This window comes from Centroberyx affinis, unplaced genomic scaffold, assembly GCF_046629955.1.
Source record: "Centroberyx affinis isolate AG114_WGS23_722 - 3 ecotype Tasmania unplaced genomic scaffold, CSIRO-AGI_Caff_v1 ptg002059l_1, whole genome shotgun sequence".
Lineage (NCBI taxonomy): Eukaryota > Metazoa > Chordata > Actinopteri > Beryciformes > Berycidae > Centroberyx > Centroberyx affinis.
In genome coordinates, this window is record NW_027280392.1 from 467,722 (window position 1) to 479,403 (window position 11,682).

The 11,682-nt window shown below is 45.5% G+C and overlaps 1 protein-coding gene across 1 annotated transcript in view; it reads right to left on the bottom strand.

Moving 5' to 3' along the window:
* prr36b (proline rich 36b) overlaps positions 1 to 11,463 on the bottom strand; it is a 29,926-nt gene extending 18,463 nt beyond the window's left edge. Inside the window, exon 1 of the mRNA XM_071531245.1 lies at positions 11,235 to 11,463. The gene's annotated coding sequence lies outside the window, so the exon portion shown is untranslated. The remainder of the gene's footprint in view (positions 1 to 11,234) is intronic.
* Positions 11,464 to 11,682: the final 219 nt, after the last annotated feature.

An 11,682-nucleotide genomic window follows, 5' to 3' on the forward strand; every position in this document is an offset into this window, starting at 1 on the left:
CTCATTTCACTGCTCCTCTCCATACTACCCTACCCTGCTGGTGTGTGTGTGTGTGTGTGTGAGGGTGATAAATCCTGATGGCATTGGCGCAGCTAGAGGAACATTGCTCTTTCTCCTTCAATCCTCCAGACAGCTGGGAGATTACACTTCTCTCTTTGGCTCTACTGCTGCACTCACCCAGGCCGACGTCACTCTGGCTAACTGGGACCATCAGTCAATGACAAGCATAAACAGGGTAGAGACCAGGACGGGAAAACAACTTTTTCATCCACTCTCCAAAGAGACTGTGGGATCTAAACCTTGTCAAGCCTGTTTCAACAGTCAAATAAAATGTAATGATGGTAATGGATAGGTAGTGGATATGAATCTGGCGATATATTGGTTTTCTTTCAACATCTTTCCTGGCCATTTCCTTTCCTATTAAAATCTAGGGCAGACTGTGTGTTCTTGACCACCTTTGAAAAAATCTAAAATCTTTTTTGCCTATAATTTGTATTTTTGTATTTTTTAGGCTTGTGAATGACGTATAATTGCCTTTGTTGCAGTTATCACCAATGTGTTCTAACAGCCTCATAATTTCCCTGATCTTTCAAGCGTAATTACACTGGCACTCCCTGCTGAAACATCTTCACCCAACTAATGGCTTTGTTTTCATTAAACCAAATTGGATTGAAGACATTTATTAACTTTCAAATTGACTGACTGAGCTGTTGATAGAAGGACACACATTGTGTGGCCTCTAAACATGAGATTTATAAGTTTGAGGCTGTATTAGGTTTGCTTACATTGGAAATGTTTGTAAACATTGAGGTAAAACAGAACTGCAGTTTCTAACAATGGGTTATGGAAAGTCCAAATTATTTTCCATCTTCAAGGATCTTTCTTTTCTTCTTTTCACTTTTATCCAAGGAAGGTTTTGTTGAAAAATGCTCTTTTCAGCACCCCCATGCTTCACAGTCATACAGTTATACACATTCACACCAGGGAGCTGCCCAGTCCTCTACTGTTGACCGTTGAGCAGCTTCACTGGAGCAAATGGGTGTTAAGTGCTTTGCTTGTTCACTGTAGGCTAGTTGTTGATGAAGGGAAGAGCGTTACTCAATCACTTTCTCCACTCACACATTACTCAATCCCCCTGGACCAGTCCCAGGTGGTCCAGGGGGATTGAATCCAGTCACAGGCCCACTTGTTAAACTCTTAGATTACCAACACCCCGATCTATGAACCTACATTTTATATGGCTGGATAAATTCTGACAAGGGGATTTAGCCCACCATTCCCCATGTGAAATTTGACCCACACCCAACTGGCAACCTTAGCACCTAGGCCTTCCCTTCAGCACCCAGTGAAAACCCAGAATGTCTCAGGAAAGTCCCCTCTAACACCATCTTTGGAACAGCCAAGTCTAGAGCCTAGGCCCCGCTACACAAGTCAGAATTTTCCACCCATAAGGGATGACATATATTCAATGACCTGAGACATAATGGCTTGTAAGTCACTGCACATCTCCAGCAGCAGATTCCAGACAGATGGCTGTGTCAGATACATTAGGTCTGGTTCATTACATGTTTCATATCAGATACAGCGCGCTGTGTGAAATCGTTAGAGGATAAACGGGTTTAAGCTGAAGAAAATTTCCGGTTTGGCAGCATCACACCAGGCAGGCGCGTAGTTCGCGAGGGCCGCATCTATCAGCTGCATGTTAACCTGACCCTTAGCCTGGCCTAACACACACACACACACACACACACACCACACACACAGAGGTAAAGAGGATCTAGCCAGTAGAAAAACTACTTCCTGTTTAAGAGGCTGGGGGTTTTATCCTCGGTATCCTCAGCTAAACAATGGCTGGAGATAGGAGAGAGTAGTGTGGAAGTCGAAATGGAAGTCTCTTGCTGTTATCCTCTACAAAGTTAGGCTGATTTCTACAATTTAAAGTCATTTATTGCTGTCTTAACTTGGGATTTTGTAGCCTCTGCGTTCTAAATGTAGTTGACTTTGCAAAAATGTGCTGTTGACCTTCACAATGTGTCCAAATCATGCGGCTCCAGCTTCCAAGCAGCATCCCACTCCACATTCCCCGCAAGCCTCAGTGATGAGCTACACAGTAACTGGGGACAAAGGAAACACACACAAATATAAACCCATACACAGACCGAAGGGCAGCCGAGGAGAATGTGAGCGAAGCACTGGAGAAAAGAGTAAGAGTGAAAGACTCCCCCTCCTACTTACACACACACACAATCACACTCTTCCTCTGGTTATTATTAACCAGTCACACATAATGCTTAATATGTCTCAGCAGTGAGCTAATGATGGGCAAGCCAGCTAGGCAAGGTGACATCATCCTCCTAGTCATCATCCCTTCCTAATACCCATCACATAATCAAAATGTGTATGTGTGTGTGTGTGTGTGTGTGTGTGTGTGTGTGTATGTGTGTGTGTGTGTGTGTGTGTGTGTGTGTGTGTGTGTGCGCGCGGCTGGGTGTGCCAAGCAAACTATACTATTCTAGGCTGATACTGTCGATATCTGGAAGGCATCCAACCCCGCTGAGGGATCTAAGCTTTTCTGACTGTCTAGACACAAACATGCCGTTCTTGAATAATCAGGTCATCAGCATATTTTAATAGTAAACTGGTACTTTGACCCCCTTTTTAACATCAAGTACAATCTTCTACTGCAGGGGTGTGCATGTATGCCAAACATGCTTGTTTTGAATACGGCTGAGGTTACATTTCAGGAATCGTTTACAGAAAAATACCAAATTTATGCATCTTTGGGATAACGTGTGAAGACAAGCACGATGCATTATGCAGGTTCATATCTCCAATTCAGAAGCTGCAGTGCGAGTTGCTGAACTAAATGTTAAGTTAATGTCAACCCTGCTGGCGGCCTGTTGTGTGTGTGCACATCTAATCACAACCACCCTCAGTTATAAACAAGAGACCCTCCACACAATGGGCTAAATCAAAGCGCCCTCGCTCATTCCCTCACTTCAGCCAACCATCCATCCAAAGGCACGTATGAATAGCTGCGGTGGAAAGTCAGCTCTGCTTTCACAGTACACAACTGTGTACACACATATGCATTCTGTGAGCCTGCTTCTATCCCCCGGGCCTACTCTAAATAGAAGTCAAAGAGAGGGATTGTGGGGGAAGGAAGCGGCGGCGGTGGTGGTGGTGGGGGGCGGGGTAGGGGATGGCGATGAGGAGTGGAGAGTGGCAGAAAAGATGCACAGAGAGTGAGCTTTTGTGGCCATGTAACCTTCTGCTAGCGCTAACCTGAACGCACGCTAGCTTGACTGGATTACTCGAGACATAACTAACACCAATGTAAAAGGATAGAAGGTTCTAGCAAAGATGATAGCAGTAGAAGGAGAAGATGTTAGTGGTGGGGGTCTGGTTTTTGAAGAGGCACATTTAACAAGCATTTAGCGGCCTCTGACCCTGTAATTGACACGCTTTCATCTCCACAAGCAGCAACAGAAGACACTGAGCTCTGCTGTTTGCTCTTTGACACTGTTAATAAACCGTGGTCCCTGGCCCGACACACCAAGGGTTGGATAAGCACATCTCATTAAGTAAAGTCAAAGCAGGAGAAAAATGCAGGCCTAACTCATCAAACGGCAATGATTAACTTTGCTAGAATTCCTTTTCACCAAATGTAAAACTTCAAACTCTAATGAGGGTTAGAATGTTTGCAGTTTATTTTGAATTTGGCCAATCAACAGTAAAAGAGTAAAACTAATGGGATTTCTCTAATGAGTTCTTCACATGAATATTCATTTCTTAAATGAACAGTCTGTATCAAATTCAGAGGCTCTTTATTTAGAAAAGGCAAGAATTAACAAGAATATGCAATGACGTTTATATATTCTTTAAAAAAAATGTCAAAATGTACATGATTAATAAATATCGATGTTCTGGACAAGGACAATACTGTTTAGGTCTTCCCTTTTCATTACCAACTAAAATGGCAAAGTGCTTCCAAAACTGTCTCCTGCCTTGAGACACTTTACCCAGCGAGTTTTAAGTAGTGCTACTTCAATAATTTACTGCCTTCTTGCTTACGGCACCGGTGCTCAGGGACAAGTGGGCTGATGTAAGTAAACTCCGCTTTGACGCACTTTTCACTTGTGACTGTGACCAAAACTGAGGTGACGACTTCAGGGGAAAACACAGCATCCATTGACACAACCTATTAGTGTAAAGGCGGTATGTGTGTATGTGTTTGTTTGTGTGTGTGCATGCGTTTGTGTGTGTGTGTGTGTGTGTGCGCAGCACTCCTCCTCTCTGCAAGGGGGAGAATGTCAGATATGCACATTAGGGTTCGAGGCGCCACACGCTGGCATGGGGCCTCAGATTGTCCATTCGGCCTACTCTAAATCACAACAACAGTCTCAGTCAACTCTCCACCCTTTATAGGGCTATTTAGTTCCACTACTTAATACAACCTATGTACTCTGTATTATAACTCCATGAAATCACAAACTGCATGCCCTTCAAAAAGATTACATTTAGCATTTTCTTGTCCCAGATTTGAGAAGTATAAATAAATATCATGATTTAGTCTTTCTGCCCCCAGTAGAAAGCAGACAAATAAAGGGTCAACATTTCAAATTATATAATATAGGCTAAGCTTTGAAACTGGAAATGGGATGAAGATGTGGTTCAAAACTGGAGCCTGAAGCAAAAATTCCACCCGTTCCCACATCTAGAAAAAAATCTAAGGGAAACACTGAAATCGAGGAAGATGAAATATTTTTAGGGTGAAAAATCAGAACTGAGATGGACAGTTGAACATCTGTTCTTGAGATAGCCAAGTTGTTATAGCGACTAGAAGGAGAGGTTAAGACCAGGGCAACACTATTGGATCCTAATTGGTGTTGAGGCAGATGGCTGGCAGAGAGGAAAAAAAGAAAAAAGGAGAACAGATGAGTGCTACAGGACTGGCTGGGAGAGAGGTCCATCTTTAAATCTTAGAGAACCGTCTCAAATCTAGCCCCCCCACCCCACCCCCAAACCACAGATTGTATCATTTTCTCTCAGCAAAATCTTGGCAAAATACCAGTAACGGAGTAACAGCTGCTGCATATTAGCAATGCCATCAGTCATGGAAAACTACGTAGTATAAACTTAATAAGCACTAGGGATAAAACATTTTGGAATAAAGACGTTTCCACAATCAATGAGGACATCTGTATAAAACTGTAAAATAGAAACATGACAAGCAAATAAAAACATGACATTCGTCTATTAAGTGAGCTCCATCCCCTTCCCTTCAGGACCCTGTCAATCATTATAAGAGAGTTACATAACAGCAGCAGCAGGATCACAATAGACCCTTTCAAAGCTGATATTACCGCTGCCCACCACCCCTACCACTACTTTATCTCCCCGACTCAATTAGCAGGATGATTTCTCTGCATGGCACCGCCTCTCCCTCAGCTACAACAGAAATCATTATGGCTCGCTGCTGCTCTGAGGAGGAGATTGTAGCCTGGGGGGACTCTCTAAAAACCCAGCCACGAGACGGAGGGGCTGATTATTACCAAGCACAGCCCTCATAAAGAAGAGCCTGGGGATGGAGGAATGGGAAGAGAGGAAAGATGAGGGGAGAGGATTTGGTTGGGTTGGGGGGGAGGATGTAGAAGGCATATGACACCCAGTTGAATCCAGCTGGGGGGTACCAGTGTTGCCACTGCCTCCATCCACTTGATGCTAATCACGGCTCACACATTCCCCAAACACCCCCGACCTGAGGTCAGGAAACCGCCCCAGTCCTGCACACAAATAAACTCTTCCAAACAAAGCCTGCTGCACTCCATGGCATTCCTTCCCCACAGACTGTGGTAGGGGTGAGAGAGGGGAGTGAGAGAGAAGGGGGGTGGGGAGAGAGAGAGATAGAGAGAGAGAGAGAGAGAGAGAGAAAGAGAGAGAGAGAGAGAAAGAATCAGACAGAGACAGACTATGGTGGAGACTTATGGACAAAGCTGTTAAAATGAAGGCTGTAGACACCATTAGTTAGTCGGACCTACCTCTTGCAGACAGCAAAGCCACAACAAGCAGCCGAGCCAGTCTGTGACAACTGAACTCCCTGATGGTATACAGTCTTCCTAATAGGGGAATCGTTCCCACTGATTGATTTCCACTGGTTCCAAGCGTCCGCGGCGATGCTCAATAAGACAAACTCAGGCAGAACAAAGGCCCCGCTGAGGGGAAGGAACAAGTCTTTTTCTGTCTCCTTGTTTACTCGGCGGCTGCCGTGTGTGAGAGAGAGCAGCAGATTGTGTGACAGACACCTGGATCACAGAAACATGTGATCAGAAGGCTGGCACTAATCCTGGGGACTCTTCGGAGCTTCGCACTAAGATTTTACAGCGCCTTCAAGTGTGGTAACTGTTAATGTTAGAGGAACTTAGGCAAGACTCATCACATGAGAGACAACAGCACTAGATAAAACTCTGTTTGCTAACTCTTGGTTTATTAATGTAATTGCCCACTGTCCTTTTTAATGAAACAAAAAAACAAAATCAGCAAGAGAAGAGAGGAGTATGACTGCTATAAAAGTGTAGGGGATGTTGATGCCCCATCACAGTTTAGGGCCTACATCACCCACCCCTCTCCCTCCCCACAAACAGCAAACAAGCTGATCCACGCAACACGCACATACACACACACAAATACGCACTCACACACACAAACACAGAACCCAGCCCTTCCCATGGTGCGTCAGGCTCGGAGAGACTTGGCCCCCTGGGGACGGGCAGATTAACACATGACAGAGCTTGTTAACCCTGGACAAAGAGAGATGCTAATCCTGTACAGTCGGCCTCGACTGTCCTCCACCACCACATAGACACAGCTACAGAGAGAGAGAGAGAGAGAGAGAGAGAGAGAGAGAGAGAGGCAGAGAGAGAAGCCCCAAGAAGACAAGAAAGAAAGAGGGAGAAATAGAGAGAGCGGCAACAGAGGCCTCAGTGTGTCCCAGAAACCAGACAATACAATGGGGAGGCAGGGCTAGGGTCCATCACCCCCAAAACAATAAGGGTAGAGACGGAGCCCGACAACAAACAAGGCCCCAATGGCGCAGGCCCTGCTACAGTCTGGCTGAGCTCCACTGCCTGCAGGGACGACCAGCAGGGCAGCGCGGAGCTTGACTGTGTGGATATTGATCGCATGGGAGAAAGTGGGGAGCCGGGGCTACTAGCTCCACAGATGGGCAGGGAAGAGAAAGAGACAGAGAGAGAGACAGAGGAAGTGCATTAGTGAGGCAGGCGGGGGACCTGTTCCTCTGATGCTGTTAGCCCTCTCCCCTGGGAGATAAGAGAGACTGTAGTGGCAAGGTGGCGTTATGGGAGAGAAGAAAAAAAAAGGGACTGGGGTGGGGGTGGAGGGGGTCAAAGGGTGAGAGACGGTGAGAGCAAGTGATAAAGAGAGAGACAGGAAGACAGAAAGAAAGACAGAGGCACCGAAAGAGATAGGGACACTGACTAAGTAAGGGTAATTTGTAACTTGAAGAGCTGCTGGACAATCTCCATAACGGGCTGTGTGCCCACATACAGGATCCTCTCCGGGGGTAAATGAGATCAGGCCAGCCCCGGACCAGCTGGTGGCCTGGATCAATGACACCAGATAGAACAGATAGAGAGATGGAGGGAGAGGGTAGAACCAAGGCATCTGGACAGGATAACAGAAACACACCCGAGAGGCTTGGGCACTCGCTCTCTCTCTCTCTCTTGAGATTTTGCACGGGACATGGACACACGCACGCAAAGTACTAGTGGAACGACTGTGTCCATAAGAGGATTATGTCCTCCTGTTTGAAGTGGAACAAGGCACGTTCCAGATGGAATCTGATCCCTCGCAGGCAGGCGGGCAGGTTGGATGGTTGACCACACCAGGACCTCCTAACGACAGCTCTCCAGGAACAAAACCACACACCACACAACTGGCTTCCAAATACCACAACAACAGCTGTCTACAACCCGCCACAAACTTCTCTCTTATCACACCCACAACAACCGCCAAAACATACGATACATTTGGCATTTTACAGGGAGACAAAGACTGTGTCTGTGCAGCAGTACAGTTTTGTATTACAAATATATTGGTACAGTGCGTAACCGGATTTCAATGGCATCGGGACAAATGAATGTGACAAACAAATAAATTGCAGGCTACAATTGCCTATGGTAAAGGGAGTCTATCATTTTGTCAGCATGCATGCATGCCCATCATTCCACACAGGCGATGGTGAGGACAGGCCGGCTAGCCTCTGACATAATCTGAACCACATTAGCCACTGGGCCAGGGCAGCAAATGCACACCAATACCAATGTAAACAAGTGGGAGGCATAGACACCAATATCTACAAGCCACAGGTGGTAGAGCAATCCTGCTGACTGACACAGCAAAAATATTTTCTCTGCTTCCAAAACACATTTCTGGAACCATTTTTGCCCACGTTTTCACCATAACCAAGCCAGTATTGCAGCAACCAACCACAGAGAGCTAACACATTCTGCCATGAAAAATTTGGTCTTGAAGCCTAGCAACAGGGCTGCGAACCATGTCCATTATCCATCCTCCCACCGGAGGAATTCAGAGCTTCCAAACACAGCAAATTACTGCAGCTGCTGGCAAATACACCCTCAAAACCGCACTGCCAGTCGCCAACTGCATGCGCTGACAACTGTGACACCGCCAACCAAGGCTGATATCTTGACGGGAGCATAGACCATAGCAAAGTTTATCTCTGCTTTATCTCCATTGCGCACATTTACAGTAGCGACTGCAGCAGTTTCTCAAGCCTCAATCATCCAAACAATAGAGAGAGAATTCAGCTGAACATACAGTTTCTGTTCCCCTTCTGATAATTTCAAAGAAAGACACTTTCTTTGCTGTTGTTGCCTCAGTTCATATAAGGTTAGTGGTGATGATGCTGGTGATGATTACAATGCGAAGAAGTGCAAAGGTCATAAGTTCAGTCCGAAAAAAAAAGCCCAATGACCAGAGGCATAGGTTTGTCCTTGTCACAATTGAGAAGTTCACAGCTAGGGGGATTTATTCCTGAGTCATATACCCACCCGAGACCGGTCCTCAGCCTAAGGGCAAGCTGAGACATTGGCCTATTAATGCAACAATCATCTCCCCTCTAAGGATCATGGCACGGGTCAAGAGGCCAGCTGGAAGCAAAGTGGGTCGTTAAAATTCAAATCACCCTAAAATATATGCGTACGGATTGGGGTCCAATTGAAACTATTCAGTACATCAAGCAACTCTTTCACATAAACCATCTTTTCACTGGATAATCTCAACAGAGGCGGCACAATCTCCAAGTCACTAAGATATTGATCCTCATCTAGCTGTATTTCCAACTGTATGCTCCCTATTTGTACAAAGGATTCTTTCAGCCAAGCAATAATGGACATTCACACTGAGCTTTCTTTCTTATTGTGATGGGCAAACACTGTAGATATCCACACCCTTTATTCTGGCTGTTCCAGCAGCACACAGCATTGCTAGTGAGTGCGGGGAGAACGTTATATTAGTAATATTTTATAATAAACGCACATGAACAACAATGGAGGAGGAGTGGAAGTAGAGTCCACTCCAATATAGAAAGGAATTTATTGATGCCTAAGGCAAGGATATATTTTTTAATTACAATCAAAGGCTTTCTTGATTCAAATGTAGTTTCTGACAAATCCTCTCAGAACACAGAATGACTCCAGCAGTAATCCACAGCCTCCAGCTTATATTTCCTTTTAAGACCTTTCTGGAGAATTTTGTGAAAAGGGAGTGTGGTTTTTAATGGCAGCTAAATTTAATTTCACATGATTGCATTAGCCCATGGTCTGCCTGTCTGTCTTCCATTTCTCTGCCTCATCCACCAGCATTGTGAGTCAGCCATTCTCTCATCAGTGCACCGGGGGGGCGGACTAGCTGAGTGGCTTAGCCCACGACTGACTGGCTGTCCTGGAGAGTCTCCAAGCCCTGCGTGGCCAAGCCTGAAAAGTGCTCATATTAATCGCCCTGGGATGCCATTTACTCAGGATGACATCAATACCTCATGGTAGATCATCGCAGAATACCGGCCGACTCATGCCCACAATGGCCACAAAGCTTGGGACAATTCATGTTGCTTGGTATCGGCACCTCAGGGGCAGAGAATAGGGCTGTGGGCTAAGGATAACGATTTTGAATGCTTGCATGTGTGCAGTTTATTAAATAGTCTTTGCCAGGCTTTGGAAACTGGCAGTGTTTTCTCCTCCCCATTGTTCTACAGAGGGGAGTGTAATCTGTCTTGTTGCACACACTCACCAAACAGAGAGTGAAAGAAGGAGCGGCTTTGGGCCCCTCTAGTCTTGACTCCCGCACCATTAGCTGATCACTTTTGCTGGTGATATCGATCACTTCTGATTACACGCCACTGTGAGACTATATGGACATCCACCAACTCAAAGCTTTGTAAAGCATCTTTATAAAGCACCTCCAATGTCCACATAAATGACTTTTTTGACATACTACAAATGCCCCAAAGTTGTTCTATCCAGCCGTAATAAAAAATGAGTGGGCATCGGCTGAGTTATTAGCGCTAAATTACCCGACATTTCGCCTGAGGCGGAGAATGAAACATTTCTCAGCACACACCACTTGGCCCATCACAGAACAATGGGCATCCGCGATGGAGGATGGAGAAAGAGGGGAGATTAAAAAGAAAGTTTAGGGAGGGAATAGACCGATAAAATGGCTACAGAAAACAGAGATATATCTGTATATATTAAAAAAGACCACATCTGAATTAATACAGTGATTACGTTCCCGTTCACCTAAAGGTTAGCCTAACAGGTCTGTTGATCACTTTCAGTCACCATGCAGCCTGCCACCGCCCCATCAACCCCTTTCCGCTGGAATCAAACTCTGAATCTGGCTGAAACAGAGCAGCTCAAAGACAAAAGGAGAAGGCGACACTTGAAATACACCAGTTTACACATGGAAATAATGTATTTAACAAAAAAATTCATTCATAGCAATTGCCACTACGATTCCAGTACTATTTCGTGGCAAAACGAGTAGTAACATGCAATAATATAGTAATAAGAGTACAGTTGTGTATGTAAACGTTACAAATCGACTGCAGTAACACTCCCTTTTATCAGTACACCACATATCAATTACAAATGAACATTAGCGCGCTAGCTAAAGCTAAAACAATCTCGCCTTACCAGTGCAGTGTGTGGCGAGCTAGCAAAATCCTCTCCAGCTACGCCCAGTGTTAGCCAATATCCCCTTCTCAATCCTCGAATGAGAAAAGTGTAGATAATGGCAAAATGAAACCGGGAAGGACGACAGGAAAACACCGGAGAGCAGAGCAGAGCAGTCGGGTCGACTAGAAACTTCTGTGTCTAAACCGCCGTTTTTCACAAGTGATGCACGTCCCCTGCCGAAGAAAGGAAGGACGCTTAGCAGTCCACGCACACACACACACTACTAGACCGGTGGACGGATGGATGGACAGGCGGAGGAGAGGAGAGGGTTTGTGCTGCCTTCAACTGCCGCCGGAAATGTCGGAATTACGACGAGGGCGCACATGAACGAACCGAGCAAAATCCGAATTTTTAATAACCGCGTTGCCGAGATGTGACGTTTAGGGGGCGTATGCTGAAGCAGAAA